Source organism: Macrotis lagotis, chromosome 5 (assembly GCF_037893015.1).
Source record: "Macrotis lagotis isolate mMagLag1 chromosome 5, bilby.v1.9.chrom.fasta, whole genome shotgun sequence".
NCBI lineage: Eukaryota > Metazoa > Chordata > Mammalia > Peramelemorphia > Peramelidae > Macrotis > Macrotis lagotis.
Window position 1 is genome coordinate 5,139,786 of NC_133662.1, and position 21,348 is coordinate 5,161,133.

Sequence of the window (21,348 nt, forward strand, 5' to 3'; positions counted from 1 at the left end):
CCCAAAGCAAGGAGATCAAAGAATTAGGAAGAAGAATTAGGGAGATACAGTGGAACAAGAGGAGGGGAGAGGATATGTAAAGTGTGTGAAGACTAGAAAGGTTAAGGGATGGTCCTAGGTTATAAAGGGCTTTGAATGTCAAAAATGGGATTTTATATTTGTTCCTAGAGGCAATAAAGAGTCACTGGAGTTTATTGAACAAAGAAAATAAGCTCTCTAGGCAAACAAGCTCAAGGCAACTTACTCCATTGATGTTTCAGTCACCCAGCCTCCTTTGGTGAAGTCCTAAAGTGAGCTTCCTTGGAAAATCCCTTTCGATTCCTTTTCTTATACTGGCTGTCAGTTGGCATCCTTTGAAAACTTACAGGCAAAGTCCCATAAGGAAACTGTAAAGAACTATATAGAATTATGTTGACCAAGTTCTTTTCATCTGTGTATGGTCCTTGGTTGCTATGCAAAACAACTTGGCGTTAGCCAGAAATGGCCCCAAGTGGAGTGGAGCTGATGACTTCTGCCCTAGTTTCTTTGTTCTCACTATGGATTTTATTATGCATTCCTGCCAACAACAAAATTGTTGGTCTCTTCATTTATTTTTGCTTCTATTTTGTCTGCTGAAAAGAATCATATTCTCACTGGAAAGGACAGTTGGAAAATGGCTAATAGAGAGCTGAAACCCAAGGTAAAGGTGTGGGGGGGAGACAATGAGATGGCATCTGGGTGACTTTGATGCATTCAAGTCACCATCCACAAACTATGGGTAAAATGCTTAAAGAACTGACTAATATGATTGCCAAATTATTATCATTGATCTTTGATAACTCATAAACAATAGAAGGTAAAATATTCTGATTTTCACAAAAAGAGGAAGAGAATTGAATCTACAAACTATTAGTAGAACCTATTAAGCTATCATTACGTTAATTTCTTTAAATGCCTGGCTTATAGTTTCTACGATTTTTTTTCCTCATGATTGTATTAGGATATCTTTGCTTCTTAAAACTGGGTAACTGTGAGTGCTAACCATCACTCTGAGGATGTTAAATGAATTGATATTGCTTGCTATAGAATATTTGCATGCTTATACACATTTATATGTTGATAATTAAGGCTTTTCTTCCTAGCTAGGTCTTTTTGTGTTGAAAGTTTATTCTCCCTTCATCTGACCTAACATTCATATTTAGAATCTCAAGGGAGAAAGGCATAAGCACTTCCATAAGGCCTTTTCTCCTCACTTGGTCAGGGTCATTTTCCTAACCCCAGTCAAGAAATTAATAAGCAAAATTTCCTGTAAAGACTCATATCCAAATCAAATAACCTGTATCTTGTAAGTATTGTTTCTTCATTTTATTTTCTGCTTTTTTAACCCTTTGCCTTTTTCCCTTAATCATAACTTTATAGATATGGGTTCATTACCCCATAGTACCTAGCTTCATAGGTAAGACCCTCCATATTCCCTCTGTTGGCCAACAGTGAGTGAATCAACAAATATTCCAATGTTATGGTCTAATTATCTTCCACCATTTACTACATTCAAAGATCCCCAAATGTATCCCCACCAGTTACCATCCTGGAATACCAGAAGTAAAGAAAGAACCTCTAAGGTAAGGCAGAGATGGGACTTTTCCTGAATAAGGAAATGCTAGGAGACTCTTTGGAATTATAACACAATTGTACCAATATGAATGCTTATTTGGAGATTGTAAGCATGCCACTCTTATCTTCAGATAGTTGTAAAGATTCTACTTAAATAAATCTTTTTTGAACACATAAATCTTATATGTAGGTTTCCTTTTCTCACTTCTCCACCCCTCACCTCCCTCCCATCTCTTCTGCAGACTTTGGGTTATAACATAATCACTCATTTAGAGAAGCATTTGCCCCCAAATTGAAGAACTGAATTGGTTTGGAAGAAATTGCATTTTTAAACTAATTAAATTCTGAGAGACTTCATTTTAACTGCCACAGTGAGGGTCTCTAATTTAGACAAATTTAATTTTGTCTGATTTTACTTCCTAGCAAAATTCTAGACTACATTAGTAATGAGCAAACATGAAAAAGGAAATAGTGGTCACAAAGAACTGGTTTTGTCAAGAACATTTCATGCCAGATTTACCTAATTTCTTTTTTCATGGGGTTTCTAGATTGAGAGATTAGAGTAATCCTTTAGATATAGTTTGCTGAGATTTATGAAGCATTTGACAGTCATACTATTCTTTTTTGTTTGTTTATTTTGCTTTGTTTTGTAAGATAATTGGGCTATTAAGTGATTTGCTCAGGGTCACACAGTTGGTATCAAATGTCTGAGGTCAAATTTGAATTCAGGTCCTCCTGACTCCAGGGCTGGTGTTCTATCATCTGTGCCACTTAGCTGCCCCAAAGTCATACTTCTCTTGAGGAAGATAGAATCATACTATCAGATAGATTTGAAACTGATTATACAGCTATACCAAAAGGGTAATCAATAATGGTTCAGTATTAACTTGGAAGGAAGTCTCTAGTGTCATGCCCCAAGAATCTGTCCTTGTTCTATGCTGCTTAACATTTTAATCAATAATTAAGTCATGCTTATTTAATTTACAGATGATACAAAGCCAGAAAGAATTGTTAGGACTAGAAGACAGTCTAGATGTAAAAAAGTGTGTATATTACAGAACACTGGACCATATCTAAGAAGGTGAAAGATAAGGAATATGTTCATTATGGTTCAAAAAAATCAACTCCACAAATATAAGAAGCTTAGCTAGCTATCTGGTTTCAGTGGACTACAAGCTCAGTATAAGACAAGAGTGTGATATGAAAAGAAAAATAGTTGATGCAATCTTAGTCCACATTAAGAATCCAAGATTAGGGAGGTCATGAGTCCACTACACTCTGCCCTCTTCAAATTCTTTCCAGAATTCTGTGTTCAGAAGGTCGTGGGAAGCTTGAAGAGTATTCAGAAGGGGTGACTAAGATGATGACTGAGCCTTAGAAAATGACATCTGAAAATCAGTTGAAGGAACTGGGACCATGTAGCCTTGAGAAAAGGAGATTTACGAGGTATTTAATCACTGTCTAGGTCTTTGAAGAGTTATCATAAGGAAAAAAGAATGGATTTATCTGCCCTTAGGAACAAGTTGCTGAGAGACAGATATAGGCTTGATGTCAGGCAAAACTTTCTACCAATTAAAGCTATGGTACATTTGTCCTCATTGGATAGCTTTTTTTTAGGTTTTTGCAAGGCAAATGGGGTTAAGTGGCTTGCCCAAGGCCACACAGCTAGGTAATTATTAAGTGTCTGAGACCGCATTTGAACCCAGGTACTCCTGACTCCAAGGCTGATGCTTATCCACTACACCACCTAGCCACCCCCTCTTTGCATATCTTAAAGCAAAGTAACCACTTATTGGTTAATCTTTAGAGCATATTCTTGTGCATGTATGAGATTATAATAACCCAACTTCTCAGTTTCCTCATATGTAAAATGGGATAATTATATATCATTCTTTCCATTATTAAAAAAGAGAGGAATGCACATTATGCATTCAAAAGATTAGTTCCTAAAAAAACTGTTGTGAAGAAGGTACTTTCCAAACTATATGTATTATGTAAATGTGAATTATCATTATTATTCCTCCATTTCCCTTGCCTTCCATTTCCAATCAGTCATCTTGTCTTGTCGTTCTTTGAATGGAAATTTTGTGCTTAAATAATAAAAATGTGGTAATTAGGGTCCATGTTTTAGACCACATGATGAGGGTAATGAGACTGAGCTAGAAATGTTAAATGAGTTTGCAGAAGCTGAAAAATTAGGCCAGATCATAATAATAGGAATTGAAGGAATGCCCTACTGAGTCAGGCCAATGATCTATCTAACCAAGATGCAGGTTCCAATAGCATCCCAAAGTGGTTTTGTTGGAAGGGCTGATTGTCCTCTGTGACATTCACTGAAAGGGTTGGTGAGGTCCCCATATACCTCTAGCTTCCCTTAATAATCCATCTGGGAGCTATCATCCTGGAATTTATTTAAAGCCTTCTTGAACCTCCTTCCATTTTCAGCTGGTGCCACCTCTCAGAGTAATGAGTTTCATAAGTTATTCTTGTCAGTTTGCCATTTTATTCCTGAGAAAAGATTTCAAATATTCACACAGATTGGCTGAAAACCTCATCAGGACAAGATCCGGAGGTAAGGTTTTTGGTTAAGATAAATGAGTGTTTCCTAGAACAAGCAGTTTTCAAACCCACAGGGAGAGGAAATATTATTGGATTTGGTTCAGAGGCATGAGCAGGGGACTGACGCAGGAGGTATCTGTGGGTGAACCGTGAAGACAACATGCTAGAATTTAATATTCTGGCTGGAGAGGGAAGGCCAAAAACTCCATCCCACAGGTATTCAATTATAGGAAAGGGAGCTATGATAAAATGTCGGTATTAGGTTAAAAAAAAATTGAAAGAAGTTGTTTAAGAAGTCAAAAGCCCCCAGGAAGCCTGGAGACTGTTTGAAAACAGAGAAAATGTGTGCTCAGATCAAAGAGACTAGGCGCTCAAACAGAAGCCCTGTCTGGCAAACTGGCAAAGTCAAAAAGGTCATTCTGAGGAAAAGGGTAATCTTTGTTAAAATGGAAAGTCTACCCTGAGTGAGGAAATGGAGGAAGGAAGAGGAAGGGGGGGGGGGAGTCAATCAAGTGGGACCAAAAAAAAAAAAAAAAGGAAATTCAGGAGCATTTTACCAGGGACTCCAAAGTTGAGAAAAAGAGGTTCTTTAAATACATCAAAGTAGGTAGCAGGTAAAAGAATCCATAGGAAGACTTTATCATGGTGCAAAAGGTACACCTAGGGATGAAAAGAAGATAGCAGACTGAATAAATTTTCTATGCTTGTCTTCTCTGAGGAAGGCATTTTTGAGTTGATCCTTACTCCCCAGATCTCTTTTGTAGCTCACAAGTCAGAGCTACTTAATAAAATGACAGAAGAGGATGTTAAGATCAAAAGCATACAGAATGTTCTAGATATAATTGATAAACAGGACATAAGTAAATCACTGGGCCTGGCTGACATCCACCCCAAGGATGATGAAGGCACACTGAGGTGAAACTGCCGAATTGTTTGCTAAAATGGATACCTTGGCATCACAGATATTCAACATGCCAGGAGATTGGTGAACTGCCAGCTCCTTGGGCCTCCACAGGAGCCAGAAACTGCTGACTCTGGCCTCTGTATCTGGAGTTAGGGTATGGTGACTTCAGATAGCCTGCCTGCATTTGAGCAAAAGGTTGGGTTGGAGGTAATGGATGTGAACATCTGTTTAAAGAACCACAATGTGCTAGACAAATGTTAGGTAGGCATTACTATTAGTAGTAATAGGGCATTGGTCTGATGAACCAAGGGGAGAGGGAGACAGACAGACAGACAAGACACAGAGACGGAGAAAGAGAGATAGAGAGAGAGGAAGATGAAAATGAAGGGAGGGAGAGAGGAGGGAGGGAGAGAAAGAGAGAGAAAGAAATAGAGGGAGAGAGAAAGAGGAAGGTTTGTATGGGAAGAGAGAGGGAAGGAAGGATAGAGGGAGAGAAGAAGATTGAAAGAGTGAGAGAGAAGGGAGGAAAATGGAGAGGGGAGAAAGGGAGAAAGGGAGAAAGAGGGAGAGAGTGATAAAGAAGAGGAAGTGATTGGGAGAAAGAATTCTAGATAGGAGGGAGAAAGAGAGAGAGAAAAGAGAGGGTAAGAGAGAAGTAGAGAGGGAGAATGAAAAAAAAGGGAGGGGAGAGGAGAGAGAGAAAGAAAGAGAGAAGAATTCCTTAGGAGGAATCCTAAGAACCAAAGAATTTCATTTCTAACATATGATAATTCTATCATAGTAAATTCCATAATAAAATATAGACTACTTGAACCTATAAATAAACATAGTCTGTGGAAGGAAAGACAAGGCCCTAGCAACAGAGAGGCCCCAGTGAGTCCAGAGACTTATTTACTAAGAAGTTTATAAGGAAAGGCAGCATGACAGAGTGGGATGCTCACTGAATATTTCTTTTTCAAAACACTATACAAAAAGGAAATTTGGTTTCTCATATAATCCTCAACCCTCTTCTTTGCTGTGTCTTGAGTTTTTGTGTGCACTGATTATTAGGGGTGAAACTATATTTTTCATCAGAAGACTTAGTTTTGAATCCTGGTTTTGCTACTTAATACCAGTATGACCTTGGACAGGTTACTTGCCTCTGTGGACCTCAGTTTCCTCATTTGCAGATTCATGCTTAGTCTGCATGCTTCTTGTCCTGGGCACTCATCTGGTCCCAGAGTTGAGGCCTTGTTCTGTCATTCAGGTTCACAGTCTCCTCTGTATTTCAATAGCCCTGAGAGCCATGCCACATTGATGAAAAAATCTGCACACCTGAGCTGAGTCCTGGGCTTAGCCTTTCAAAAGAGATGCAGCTCACCAAGAGGCAGAGCAGCCACAGAAAGCACAGAGGAGAACATCAGAAATGAGGACACTAGAAATAACTAAAAGGTCTTTCTGAAGGAGAGAACACCACAAGCTTCAGAAACATTCTTCTTCAGGAAAGGATAGAGAGAGAAGAGACACAAGCACAGACAAGAGAAATGCCAGCACAAACATCCATTCATATAGAATGGAAAAAAAACATGTTCATCTAACAGCTGTCTCCAAACAGAAATGGGGAAGAAGAGATAGAGACCTGCTGAGAGAAAATGTGAGCCTCTATGAGAAAAGGCAACAGGAAAAACAGAGATGTCCAGTCTCACATGGACTTCAAGAGAATGTCCCAAGTTGTACTATCTGCACAGTTACAGAGAACAAAAAACTACAATCAGAGCAGGAAACCATGGGCACTGAGGACCAAACCAGTCTCTTGGTTGTTACTAGAGTGGACAAGAGGAGGAGGCACCATGGTGTGATGGAGCCAACTCTTACCAGCTACAAGAGCCCATAGCTAAATTTTTAAAGTATTTACATTCAGAAATTACTACAAATCAGGGTTTGACTTAAGAAAGTTTTAACAACACAGATTAAATTTAAAAGTGTTGAGAGCTCATTCTTGTATTACTCTGTAACAGTGGACTCAAGTAATAGAAGGCTTGGGAACGAAATCACCACCAGACTGGAAGCCTGCTGATTGTAATAATAATAATGATAATATATGACATTCATTCAGCATTTTTAAGTTTATATGTGCTTTAATCTATTATCTTATTTGAGTTTCAGCATCACACATACACACACAAACACAAAGCAATAACAATAACAATAAATAAACAAAGGATTAATACATGAATTCAGTCTCCCTTCTGAAGAAAATTAAACAGTTCTCCTTTTCTTGACATAGCCCACCCCAAAATGTTGCAAAATCCAAATTCCAAAAGGACTATGATATGAGTAATTAAATGTATTCTACCCCCATCTGCATGTCATGGGTCTATCTCATGTCATTTGAATGGAGGGAGCAGATGGCATCTGTGATTGCTGGGATAACCCAGTCTCTGGTCTTCCCTTTGATCTGTGAGACATATTCAATCCCACAGGGATTTGAATTCTAACCTTAGCAAAAAAGATAAATTCTTTCTCTAAGGAAAAAAAATTCTACTAATTTGTTGAGATAGTCAAATAAATATCTGGGTAAAGGGATATGACTTATATTTAGACTTTGATAATATTTCAAAAGAAAGAGTTGTTTTTAGGCACTCTCTAAAATAATAAGAGATTGGTAAGGATGTCCTGTCACAGATAGAAAACCGGCTTCCTACAAGCAGAAAATAGAAAACTAGAATAAATAAATGTTTCTTTGGAATTCTTCATGGGTTTGTGTAGAGTTCCCTGTTTAGAGTCTGACTTGTTGATCATTTTTGTAAATGATTGAGAATGAACATGTGCAGTGAAATCTTCAAGTCTATCATGACACTAGGTTAATACAGAGAACAAAAATTTAAGCAATAAGGAATAAACTGCAAAAATAGCTGACAGTTATGAAAATGGGCAGGAAAATTGTAAATGAGTTGCAGTGTGGATAAGTGCATGAAGAAAAGGGTAACACAGATGCTAGAATCATTCCTTATAGGTAGGCTGTTCTTGCTGTGCAGCATCAGAAGGGCTCTTAGAAAGAAGTCCTTATATGGGACTTCTATACCTGTTATAAGTTGTTTCAAGTTTTATTTGACTCTTTGTGCCCATTTGTGGTTTTCTTGACAAAGATACTGAAGTAATTTTCCATTGTCTTCTCCAGCTCATTTTGCAGATGAGGAAACTAAAACAAACAGGGTAAAGTAATTGGCCCAGTGTCACACAGTCTGAGGTCAAATTCGAACTCTAGACCCTGATCATCATCTGTGCCACCTAATTTTCCCATAATGTCCTGGTTAATGTTCCTCAAGATGTCATAGAACTAGAAAAGGTCCAGAAAAGGACTTCTAGAATGATCAAGGGTTGGAAGGGGGTTCCACATCATGGCACACATCAAAACAGTCACTTTTTCCCTGAAGTCAAAAAAGGCAAAGGCTGAGAAGTGGAATATGATCAGAATCTCTTCAATAAGGGCATGGACAAAGTGATCACAGATCATAGGATTGAAATTTGTTGGGAATATATGAAACTGTCTAGTTCAACCCTCTCATTTTTATGGAGGAAGAAAATGAGTGCCAGAAAAAAAAACTTGTTTATCAACTCATAGAATAGTGGAATTTTAGGACAACCCTTTGAATCTATTACAAAGTATACCAAGTGTTTGACCATGCAAATACGAGGAAAGGAGAAAGAAACATCTGTGTGACAGAGGTTATTGGAAAATGTAGCTACCCTCAATTTCCTGGGCTAATTTAAAGAAAATAGAAGGTAGCCCTGAGGTTGGTGTTGGTGATGGAAAGATGTGCTCAAAGGAGGAATGTGACTAGGGAGCCAGCAATGGAGAAGATTAAGCTTAAATAGGTTGAATGGCTGGTAGCTTGAATCAGTTGGCTAGTGTAAAGAATTCATTTGGAGATAGAAAAGAATGAAGTAGGAGAGAAGTAACAGAAAAGGAAAGAAATGAATTGAGATGGTAAATATAGGGGCAAGTTCAGAACTGGACAGCCTTGATTGTGCATCAAACCCCGATCAAAGAGAAACAGAGGGAAGTGGTCATGGACCTTTACATAGCATAATATACTAACATCAGAGTAGGAATTTTCTGAGCTCTTTATACATAGATTTTTATGGGAAAAACAATGCTTTGAATGTGTGATTGTGACTAAGCAATTTCATAATATAAAAATATACTATTTTACAGAAAGCTAGGTTGTGCAAAGGATAGAGCACTGGGTCAGATACTTTTTGTGTGACCCTGGGCAAGTCACTTCACCCTGTTTGCCTCAGTTTCCTCATGTATAAAATGAGTAGAAGGAAATGGAAAAACCACTCTAGTATATTTGCCAAGAAAATTTCAAATGGGGTCATGAAGACCCAGACATGGCTGAACATAGTATTTTATTCTCTAATTGCATAGATTGTACAAAGTAAAACTACAGTTTAAGAAGAATTCACCTACATTTGGAGGGCCATAAATTACTAAATGAAAGTTAAGACTCCCTAATTTATTGCTCAAAGTCTCAGACACAAATGACTTCCTCCCCCCTCACAAAACCATGAGTAGCTGACACTGTCAGAGGCAAAATACTGAACTGGATGGGTATGCTAGACCAGGCTATGACATTTCTTATGCATTGATACTGCTGTGGAGAAAAACTATTGTTATCTGATGAAAGCATGTTACATCTTTATGTGTGTTGAATGAAAAACAGGTGAAGAAGTTTCTGGTAGGAAGAAATCTAGATGGTTTCCAGGCAACAAACTAAGAGTATGAGGAAAGCAGAGGTCAATGATTATTAACTAAAGTCAATGTTTGGAAAATGCTACTGACCCACGCCTAGTTGAGAATTGGCAGCAAAAGCTGGATGGGCAGAAAAGGAAATATCAAGAGGCTAGAAGATGGCTTATATTTCTTGTTCATGGTCCTAGTCTTCTTCACTAGGCAAGATATATTCACTAGACAAAGATAAGCCAGCTAAAAATCACTTTGCTCAGTTTGAGTCAGTTAAAAGAAAATATGAAAAGCTAAGATGCTCCCCCCATCACAGAAGGTAAACAACTAACAGACTTAGCTGTCATGAAACAAATATCATTAATTTAAAAAATAAGGGCTAAATACTGAATCCGGCCAAAGCTCACCGTATTTTTGTAAGGAGAACTAGGACTGAAGTTGTAGTTGAATGATGTATCACTGCTGAGGCTCCAGTCAGCCTAAGAAAGGCTCAAGAAGCAGTTCAATTTAATTCAATTAAACAAACATTTATTTAGTTCAGCGCTATTTAGTCACCTTTAAGTATATAGCATCATTCAAATTTCTCTCACCTTTTCTAATGAATCTCGCTTCCTATGTAGACAGCAGGACTAAACCTGAGTGGAAGCATAATAAAGTAGAAAATGAACTGGATCTGAAGGCAGATGACCTAGCTTTGAATCTCAGCACTGGTACTTAACTGCTGTGACTTTGGAAGTCACTCAGTCTCCCCCTCAATTTTCCCATAAATTTCTTTATTTGTAAAATGAGAAGAATGGACTACATGGTCTCCAAGATTCCTCCCAGCTCTCAGTTGCAAAGCTCTATAGATTAATGAGAAGTTCCTGCCTTTAGCTCAGAGGTAGATTGCTAGAAAAAGCTGTGGGAGATCAACAAGAATTCAAAGAGGACTATAAATTCTGGGAAGATGGAAGAATAGGTAAAAGAAAAAAATCCCAGGTTCGCCAAATTTCCCTTACAAGAAAGACAGAACATTGTCTCAAAGCAAATGAAGAGCAATAGAAATAAAAATCAAGGTAAAGAAGTTGTCCATCTAAGGCAACTTGAGAGAATTTCAGGCAAGATCTTACTTCCAGTAGCAGAGATTCTGCCCTAGTAAAAGACAGACTGCAAACAAGCCCTGGGCAACTGAGTAAGGAAGTAGTCTATTCCTCATAACAGTTGTAAGGGGGTTAGCAGGCTGAGTGAGGGAAGATTGAAGGACTCTACATTGTTTCTGGATGCCAAAATCATTTGTGCTGATCAGACATGACCTGATTTGCAGCTGAGGGTGAGAAAAAGCATATATGCCTTATGGGATCCTGGTGTACTAGGATCCTGCTGGCAAAATGAAGAAGAATGAAGTTTCTGATTTTCATTCCAAGGCAGAAAGGAGAACTAAAGTTTGTAGCCAAAGTTGGGTCACAGGGAGCAAGAGCATCTATGGGACAGTGACTGGTTGCTTGGGGCTGAAGTTGGGTCACCAAAGTTCAGAAAATTACAGTAAAAACCAAAACACAGTGAAACAATTTTTCAGTGAGTTATCTTGGAGGAATTTCAGCAAAAGGTCTGTCTGGTGGGTAGAAGGGCAATATACCCCAGTGTAGATAGGAGATCTGGGAAGCCAGAGAGAAACTTTTAGTCACAATGAAGCTAAGATCCCAGCATAGTATCTTCAACCACAAGGGATTCAACCCATTTGAAGAACAGTTTTGAATCTGGAGAAACTAATGCAGGGAAGGGAGGCAAACCAGTAAAAATGGAAACCCCAAAGCAGAAAGTCAAGGACTTCCCAGTCCCCTGCAAAAACAAGTGGTACAGAGGTTCAATTGACAAAATGACCCTAACCCCCCCCAAACAGTAACTATTTGACCACTACTAATCTGATAGGAACAATAAAAACATCATTGCAGAAAAGGAAACTGTGACAAACTGCCTAAATGAAACCTCTAATGGACTGATGAACTGGTCTCAATTCTAAAAAAAAGACCACTTGGAAGTGCTCAAAAACGATTTTGAAAACCAAAGAAGAGAGGAAGAAAAAAAAAGAAGAAAAGAAATGAGAGTCATGCAGAAGAATTATGAAAAATTAACTGGATAAAATAATTTTAAAAGTAAAATTGACCAGATGGACAATAAAATTAACCAGATGGAAAAGGAAACAAAAAGTAAACTAAAGAAAATAAAAGCCTCAAAAGTAGTATTGTAGAAATAGAAACGAAGACTCTGTAGACACTAAAATTCCATTAAATAAAACCAAAGAATGAAAAAAAATAGAATATATAATGCACCTCAGAGGAAAATTTGACCAACCTGGAAAACAGATGCGGGAAAAATAATTTATGATTTCTTGATCTACCTAAAAGGCACAATCAGAAAAAGAGTGTAGAAAATATCATGCAGGAAATTATCATGGAAAACTGCCCTATTATGCTAGAACAAGAAAATAAAACAGCCCCTAAAAGCAATCCCAAAATAAAAACTCCAAGGAATATTGTAGCCAAATTTCAGAATTCTCAGCTAAATGAGAAAATACTGCAATCAGTCAAAAAGAAGCAATTTAAATACTAGGCAACCACAGTCAGGATTATGCAGGACTCATCAGCTTCAACATTAAAGGATCAGAGGGTATAAAATATGATATTCCAGAGGGCCAAGGAGCTTGGATTACAATGAATCAACTACCCTCCAAAATTCAACATATTTTTTTTTTCCAGGAGAAAATATGAACTTTCAATGAAATAGAGGATTTTCAGACTTACTTGATTAAAAGACGAGAACTGAACAGAATATTTGATCCTTAAATACAAGATTCAAGAGGTGTGTAAAAAGGCAAATGGAAGTGGGGGGATGTTAGTTACCTCTTAAGAACTGTATTTCTTTTAGGACTATTGAAAGGGATATATTTAGACAGATGGGTATAAGTATAAATTGAGTGTAATGTAATCAAACTTTTAGCTCTTGAGGGTGGTATTTATATTGAGGAAATTGGAAGTATTAGGATGTGATAAAGCTTATCAATTAATCAATTACTCCTTGAGAATTGTACGTCTATCAGGATAGTTAAAAGGAGTATACTTTGACAGAGGGTACAAGAGTTATAAAACAATTAAGACATGGAAAAAAGAAGATTATACCCACTGGGATAAGAAGGTATTAGAGGATATGTGGCATCACGTGATGATGCACAAAGGACATAATAGAGCAGAGGGAAAGTAGGGAGGGTGTGAGCACTGATTAAATCTTACTCTCAAAAGAGTTGGTTCAAAGAGTTTAGAAATTTATCCTACTGAATAAGAGAAAGGAGAGAAGGGGAAAGAAAGAAGAAAGTGAGACTGACAAAAGGGAAGGGATAAGTAAAAGTAAGAGTAAAGTTAAAGTAAAAATGTTTAAAAAGTAAAGGAAAGGGGGAAAGAAAAATAAAAAGGAAGAGGACTGTAGAAGGGAGGGTAGATTGAAAGATGCAACAGTTGGAAAAGATTGTTGAGGAGGGTTAAGGGAAAAGGAGAGAGAAAAGTACAAAGGGGGAGAAGACAGGATGGAGGGAAATACAGAATTAGTCATCTTAAATATGAGTGTGAAGATAGAATGGAGCGAAATATGGAATTAGTCATTTTAATTATGAATGTGAATGTGAGGAACTCTCCCAGAAAACAGAAGCACATAGCAAAACGGATTAAAACTAGAATCCTATTATATACTCTTTACAAGAAACACATTTGAAGCAGAGAGTTACACACAGGGTAAAGGTAAAAGCCTGGGAATGTATCACTATTCAGTTGAAGTAAAAAAAAAAGCAGGGGTAGCAATCCTGATCTCAGACAAAGCAAAAGAAAAATAGATCTAATTAAAAGGGATAAGGAAGAAGAAAGACATTGCAAAGCTAAGGCTAATGGATGTTTTGGGAAATTTTGTGAAATTATACTTTATTTTATAATGTCCATTATAAGTAACTTTTCTCAGCCATTCAGTGATCAAGGACAATCCTGAGAAGCTTGTTAAGGAAAATACCATTCACATCCAGAGAAGAAACTATGAATTTTGAATGCAGAGCAAAGCATGCTATATCCACTTCTTAAACTTATGTTCTTTTTTCCTTCTCAAGATTTTTACCCCCCTTAGTTCTAATTCTTCTTTCATAATATACCTATATCGAATTGTTTGCTGCCATGGGAAGGGAAAAGGGAAAAGAACGTGATAGAAAAATGTGGAACTCAAAAATTTGCAAAAGAATGACTACTGAAAACTTATCTTGGCATATAATTGAAAAGGAAATAATTTTTAAAAGAAAAAAAAAGAAACAAAAGAATAATAAGAAGAACTTAAAGCCTGGGGCACCATTCCTCACAACTTCAGATTAGAGTCAATTACTACAATGAGCTGTTGAAAATAAAATAAAACAAAATAAAAATGAGTAAGCATATAAGAAATAATCTGATCATCAATAGCTACTATGGGGATAGATAAGATCTGGGTTCATATACAGAAAATAGGGAAGGTTAAAAAAAGCCACTCCTATCTCAAACTAATATGTCAGATGTACACCAGCCCAAAACAGTTATTGGAAGAACTTCAAAAGGACTTCAAATATCTATAGCAGCCCTGTTTGTGGTGGCAAAAAATTGGAAATTAAGTGAATGTCCTTCATTTGGGGAATGGCTTAACAAACTGTGGTATATGTATGTCATGGAGCACTATTGTTCTATTAGAAACCAGGAGGGATGAGAATTCAGGGAAGCCTGGAAAGATTTGCATGAACTGATGCTGAGTGAGATGAGCAGAACCAGAAAAACATACACCCCAATAGCACTATAGGGATGATGATCAACTTGATGGACTTGCTCATTCCATCAGTGCAACAATCAGGGACAATTTGGGGCTGTCTGCGATGAAGAATACCATCTGTATCTAGAGAAAGAATTGTGGAGTTTGAACAAAGACCAAAGACTATTACCATCAAATTAGGGGGGAAAAGTTATATTATCATGTAATTTTACTATCTCCATACTTTATTTTTCTTCCTTAAGGATATGAGTTCTCTGTCATCACATTCAAATGAGATCAATGTATAACATGGAACCAATGTAAAGACTAACAGAATGCCTTCTGTGAGGGGTGGGGGAAGAGAAGCAAGAATGGGGGGGAAATTGTAAAACTCAAAATAAATAAAATCTCTCTAAATAAAAAGGACTTTGGAGGCAGCTAGGTAGTGCAGTGGATAGAGCACCAGCCCTGGAGTCAGGAGTATCTGAATTCAAATCCAGCCTCAGACACTTAATAATTACCTAGCTGTGTGGCCTTGGGCAAGTCAATTAACCCCATTGCCTTGCCAAAAAAAGGAAAAAAAAGGACTTCAATCAAATAAGTGAGGTTGAGGAAATATTAGGGGAAAAAATAAGAACAGGTGGCAGAGTCAAGATGGCAAAGAAAAGGCAAGGATTTGCATGAGTTCTCCCCAGACCACTCCAAATACCTTTAAATAATGACTTTAACCAAATTCTAAAGTGGCAGAATCCACATAAAGACTGAATGAAGCAATTTTCCAGCCCAAGGCAACTTGGAAAATCCCACTGGGGTTAGAAAGGAAAGCAATATATGACAGGCTGCACTTGAAGTGAATCAATCCCAGCCATCCAGGAACAGACTGGACTCATGGGTCAGTGGCAGCAGTGGCAGTTTCCATACCTTTCAGCCCAGGAATTGCCAAGGGCAACTTAGAAAGTCAATAGGAAAACTTCTGCACTAGGGTGAGAGTGGAATATAGTCCATAGCAGGTCTCAGCAGCACAGATCTAAGTTCATTGGAAGCCTCAGGAATCATTTTCAGAGTTCTCAGTCCATGAAAGCTAAGGGGGTGGGAGAGATTACAGAGGTCTCTTTGCTATCCCTGAGGCAGGACTCTTTTGCTTTGCCCACACTCAGATCAGGGTTGCAATTGCAATGTGGAACCCCAGTCACAGGAAGAGGATTAAAAGCACAACAGAGCTTATGATCTTCAGTTGAGCAGGAACCCTCCTCATAGTTCCAGGGCAGAAAGGAATAGCTGTCATCACCCATAGACCAGAGCACAGGCAAGGAGTCTCACATAAGATCTTGGAGGAATTGAAAACTTGTAGTTCCCTGGAGTTGGCTCTGAAAATAACTATAAAAACCCTAAAAAACTTGAGACAGTGTGTCCTCCACCCTGGAAACAAAGCCCCACTTTAAGAAAGAGTTAAAATCAAGTCATAGACTGAGGAAATGAGCAAACAAAAGAAGAAAAAATTCTGACCATAGACTTTAGTCATATGAATTATCAAAATATTCACTCAGTAGAAGATAACAAAGTCAAAGCTTCTACATCCAAATCCTCCAAGAAAAATATGAATTAGCCATTGAAGAGCTCAAAAAAGATTTTAAAAATTAAGTAAGAGAGAAGAAAAACTGGGAAGAGAAATGAGAACAATATGGGAAAATCATGAAAACAGAATCAGCAGCTTGGTGAAGGAGATTGAAAAAATTACTAAAGAAAGTAATATCTTAAAAACCAGACTGGATCAAAATGGAAAAAGAAATACAAAAGGTCAATGAGGAGGAGAAGAATGCCTTAAAAAGAAGAATTGGCCATATGGAAAAGGAGATATAAAAGCTTTCTGAAGAAAATAATTCCTTAAAATATGGAATGTAGAAAAGGGAAGTGATGTCTTTGTGAGAACTCAAGAAACAATAAAACAAAACCAATATAATGAAAAACTAGAAGAAGATGTGAAATATCTCTGGAAAAACAACTGACCTGGCAAACTGGTCCAGGAGGGGTAATTTTTAAATTATTATACTACCTGAAGGCCATGACCAAAAAAGAATGAGTGAGAGAAAGCACCTAATTGTCATTTTTCAAGAAATTAAGAAAATATTCCATGATATTCTAGAAGCAGAGGGTAAAATAGACATTGAAAGAATCCATCAATCATCTCCTTAATTCCAAAATGAAAACTGCCAGGATTATAGCAAAATTTCAGAACTCCCAAGTCAAGGAGAAATTTTTTTTTCAAACAGTTTATTATAGAATTGGAATTAATTGTTTTTTAAATGTTTGGTAGAATTCACTTGTAAATCCATCTGATCCTGGGGATTTTTTTTTAATTTTTAAAGATTTTATTTGAGTTGAGTTTTACAATTTTTCTCTCAACCTTACTTCCCTCCCCCCCACAGAAAGCAATCTGTCAGTCTTTATTTTGTTTTCATGTTGTACGTTGATCCAAATTGAGTATGATGAAAGAGAAATCACATCCTCAAGGAAGAAACAAAAAGTATAAGAAATAACAAGATCAGACAATAAGATATCTGTTCTTTTTCTAAATTAAAGGGAATAGTCCTTGAAATTTTTTAAACTCCATGGCTCTTTATCTGGATACAGATGGTATTCTCCATTGCAGACAGTCCAAAACTGTCCCTTGTTGTTGCATTGATGGAACGAGCAAGTCCATCAAGGTTGATCATCACCCCCATGTTGCTGATTAGTTGTACAGCGTTTTTCTGTTTCTGCTCATCTCACTCAGCATCAGTTCATGTAAATCCCTCCAGGCTTCCCTGAATTCCCATCCCTCAAGGAGAAAATTTTTGCAAGTAGCCAGAAAGAAACAATACAAATATTGTGGAAACACATTCAAGATAACACAAGATTTATCAGTTTCTACATTAAGGGATCATAGGACTTGGAATATGATATTCTAAAAGGCAAAAGAGCTTGGATTATAACCAAGAATCAGCTACCTAGCAAAACTGAATGCACTCTCCAGGGGAAAAGATGAACATTCAATGAAATATGGGAAGTTCATACTCTCCTGATGAAAACAGTTGAACAAAACATGTAATCTTCAAACACAAGACCCAAGTGAAGCATAAAAATGGTAAAAAGGAAAGGCAAGTTGTAAGGGACTTTAATCATGTTGAACTGCTTATATTTCTGCATGGGAAGATGATATCGATAACTCATTTAAAATTTCCCATTTATTAGGCTAGAAGGAGCATACATAGATAGACAAGGCATAGGTAGGAGTTGAATTTAAAAGAATAATATATTAAAAAGATAGAGTTAATGGGTGAGAGAGAAAACTACTGGGAAATAGGAAAGAAGAGGCAGAATGGGCTAAGTTATTTCATATAAAAGAGGCAATAAAAAGCATTTGTAGTAGAGTGGAAGAGGGGGAAGGTGAGGGGCAGTAAGTGAACCTTACTCTCATTGGAATTGGCCCAGAGAGGGAATAATATGCACACTCAGTTGGGTGTAAAAATCTATCTTACCCTAATGGAAAGTAAGAGGAGGAAAGGGCTAGAAGAAAAGGAAGAATAGGTGAAGGGAGGGAAGATAGTGGGAGGTAGTAGTCAGATACAAAACACTTTTGAGAAGGAAAAAGATGATAGGAAAGAAAGAAAAGAATGGAGTTTGGAGAAATATGATAGAGGAAAATACAGTTAACAATAGTAACTAAGAGAAAAAATATTACAACAAGTTTCTCTGATAAAGACCTCATTTCGCAAAGAGAACTTAGTCAAATTTATAAAAAAAATAAGAGCCATTCCACAATTGATAAGTAATCAAGATATATGAACAGTTTTCAGACAAGGTTATCAATGCAACCTATTTAAATTATTTTTTAAAATATCCCAACTCACTCTTGATAGGAGAAACATGGGTTGGAACAATTCCAAGGTACTACCTTATACCTATTGGATTGGTTAATGGGACAGATGGATAAAATGACAAATGTTGGAGGGTATGTAGGAAAATTGAGACATTGATGCACTGTTGGAGGAACTGTAATTTGACAGTTCTGTAGAGCAATTTGGAACTATGCTCAAAGAGCTATAAAACCATGCCTACCCTTTTGCCTAGCAATACCACTGTGAGGTCTATATTACAGAAGAGATGAAATATGGAAAGAAAAGAACATATTATAGATAGATAGATAGATAGATAGATAAGCTCTTTTTTTTGGTGGTGGGGAGCTGGAGATTAAGTGAATACCCATTGGTTGGGAAATGACTGAACAAATTGTGGTATGACTGAGTGAAACATTGTTATGTTTTGGGAAATGATGAACAGATTTTCTCAGTAAAACAAAACAAAACCCCTTAACCTACCTTTCCTCAGCAATGCTGTGACTCAAGAGAATTCTGAAGAATTGTGATAAAGAATACTATCAATCCCAAAAATAGAGCTGATGATGATGTCTGAATACAGATTGAAGCACACTTTTTTCACTTTATTTTTCTTGAGGCTTCTCTTTTTTTGGGGGGGTGATGTTTACTTTTACAATATGATTATTGTGATAATGTTTTTCATCACTACAAATTTTTAACCTATATTAAGCTTGCTTTCTTGATGAGGAGAGTGGGGTGGGAGGAAGTGAGAGAATTTGGAATTCAATTTTAGAAGTGAATCTTGAAATCTTTTTTTGCATGTAATTGGGAGGGGGGATAAAATAAAACATTTTTTAAAAAAGAAGAAATAATAGCAATCCAAGAAAATTATGAGAAGAAAGTCAACCAATAGAAAAGGAGAATAAAAAGGAAAACAACTCCTTGAAACTGACAGGAGAAAGTAATGGTATTATAAGACCATTGTAACAAAATAACAAAAATAAAAATGAAAAAATAAAAAAATAAAAAAATAGAAGAGAGTATGAAGCATCTTATTAAAAAAACAACTGGGGCGGCTAGGTGGCGCAGTGGATAGAGTACTGGCCCTGGAGTCAGGAGTACCTAAATTCAAATCCAGCCTCAGACACTTAATAATTACCTAGCTGTGTGGCCTTGGGCAAGCCACTTAACCCCATTTGCCTTGCAAAAAAAAATCTAAAAAAAAAACCCCAACTAATCTGAAGAACAAATCAAGGAGAGGAAATTTGGTGAAGGGAGCGAAGATTGTGTGTGTGTGTGGGGGGGGGGGGTTAGTCAGATGTAAGACCTAGCAGTTTCTACTTTGAAAGATCATAGATTTTGGAATATAATATTTCAAAGAGCAAAAGAACTTGGGTTGTGACCAAAATTAACTTACCCAGGAAAGCCAAGTACAATCCTGAATTTAAAAAAAGATATTCAATTAACTGAAAGACTTTCAGGTATTTGTTATAAAAAGACTAGAACTTAATGGAAATTTTGACATATAAAATTCAGGAGAAATACAAGATTAAAGACCAATTATAGGGGACATAATAAGTCAAACTATTTACTTCTTATATATGAAAATATCATCAGCACTCAAGACTTTCATCATTTCTTAGGTAATTTGGAAGAAAAGGTTGAGCTGAGTAGGACAGGTTGATTCTAAAAATTAAGGTTAGATAGGGAGAGGTAAAAAGGAGCAATTATCTCATACAAATGAGGGACAAATGAAAGAAATGATATAGGAGAAGCAAGTGGGATGGAGGGCCAGGAGTGCTGAAAACTTAGTCTTATCAGAACTAAGTTAATATGCACCTAGAAGGGTAATGTCTTTTACTTTTATAAAGAAGTAAGTCAAAGGAATAGAATAAGAGATGGACTTTTAGAAGGGCATTTAGATTAAAAATGAGGAGGATGGGGGAAGAGGACAAGGGAGAGATAGATATATTAAGAAATAGGAGGGATTTCTCTTTCATCACATTCAACTTAGATCAATGTATATCATGGAAACAATGTAAAGACTAACAGACTGCCTTCTGTGGGGAGTGGGGGAGGGAAGTGAGATTGGAGAAAAATTGTAAAATTCAAACTAAATAAATAAATTTTAAAAAATGAAATAGGAGGGCAAGAGAGTAGTTAGTAGTAAATTAGATGTGTAAAAAGGAATAGGATAATCTAGTTTTAAAAAAAGTAGCATAGAAAAATAAGATGGAGGGAAATATAGTAATTACAGCTTTGAATGTAAATGGGATGAATTTACCCATAAAACAGAAGCTGCAGAATGTATTAAAAGTAATAATCTGATACTTGTTTATAAAAAAAGCACAATTAAAAACAAGAGACATACATAGTTAAAATAAAGGAATAGAGCAGAATTTATTGTGCTTCAATAGACATAAAAAACCCAAAAGGGTAGCAATTATGATGCCAAGAAAAGTTAAACTACACTATGTGTCTCCAATATCATTCAATATTATTTTAGAAATGCTAGTAATAGCAATAAGAGAATATAATTCCTATAATACATTGGAATTATATGAAGTAATATGGAGATTGGAATATGAAGTACTAAACTGTTTTAGAGATAATATAATTATATATTTGGAAAATCCTAAAGATACAACTAAAAAATTAGTTGAAACAATAACTTTAGCAAAGTAATAGGATGTAAAATAAACCCCCATAAATCATCAGTATTTTTATGTATCACCAACAAAACCCTGAAAGAGGAGATAATAAGAGTTATATCATTTAAAATAATTGTAGACATTATAAAATAGTCGAGAATATACCTACAAAACAGACCCAGTAATTACATGAACATAATTTTAAAATACTCTTTATGGTAATAAAGTCAATTTTAAATTGGAAAATATTAAATATTCAGAAGTAGGCAAAGC

The 21,348-nt window shown here is 36.5% G+C and overlaps 1 long non-coding RNA gene across 1 annotated transcript in view; it reads left to right on the top strand.

Moving 5' to 3' along the window:
* The first annotated feature begins 422 nt into the window (after positions 1-422).
* LOC141523381 (uncharacterized) overlaps positions 423-21,348 on the top strand; it is a 71,945-nt gene continuing 51,019 nt past the window's right edge. The window contains exon 1 of the long non-coding RNA XR_012478479.1: positions 423-679. This is a non-coding gene — a long non-coding RNA (uncharacterized LOC141523381). The remainder of the gene's footprint in view (positions 680-21,348) is intronic.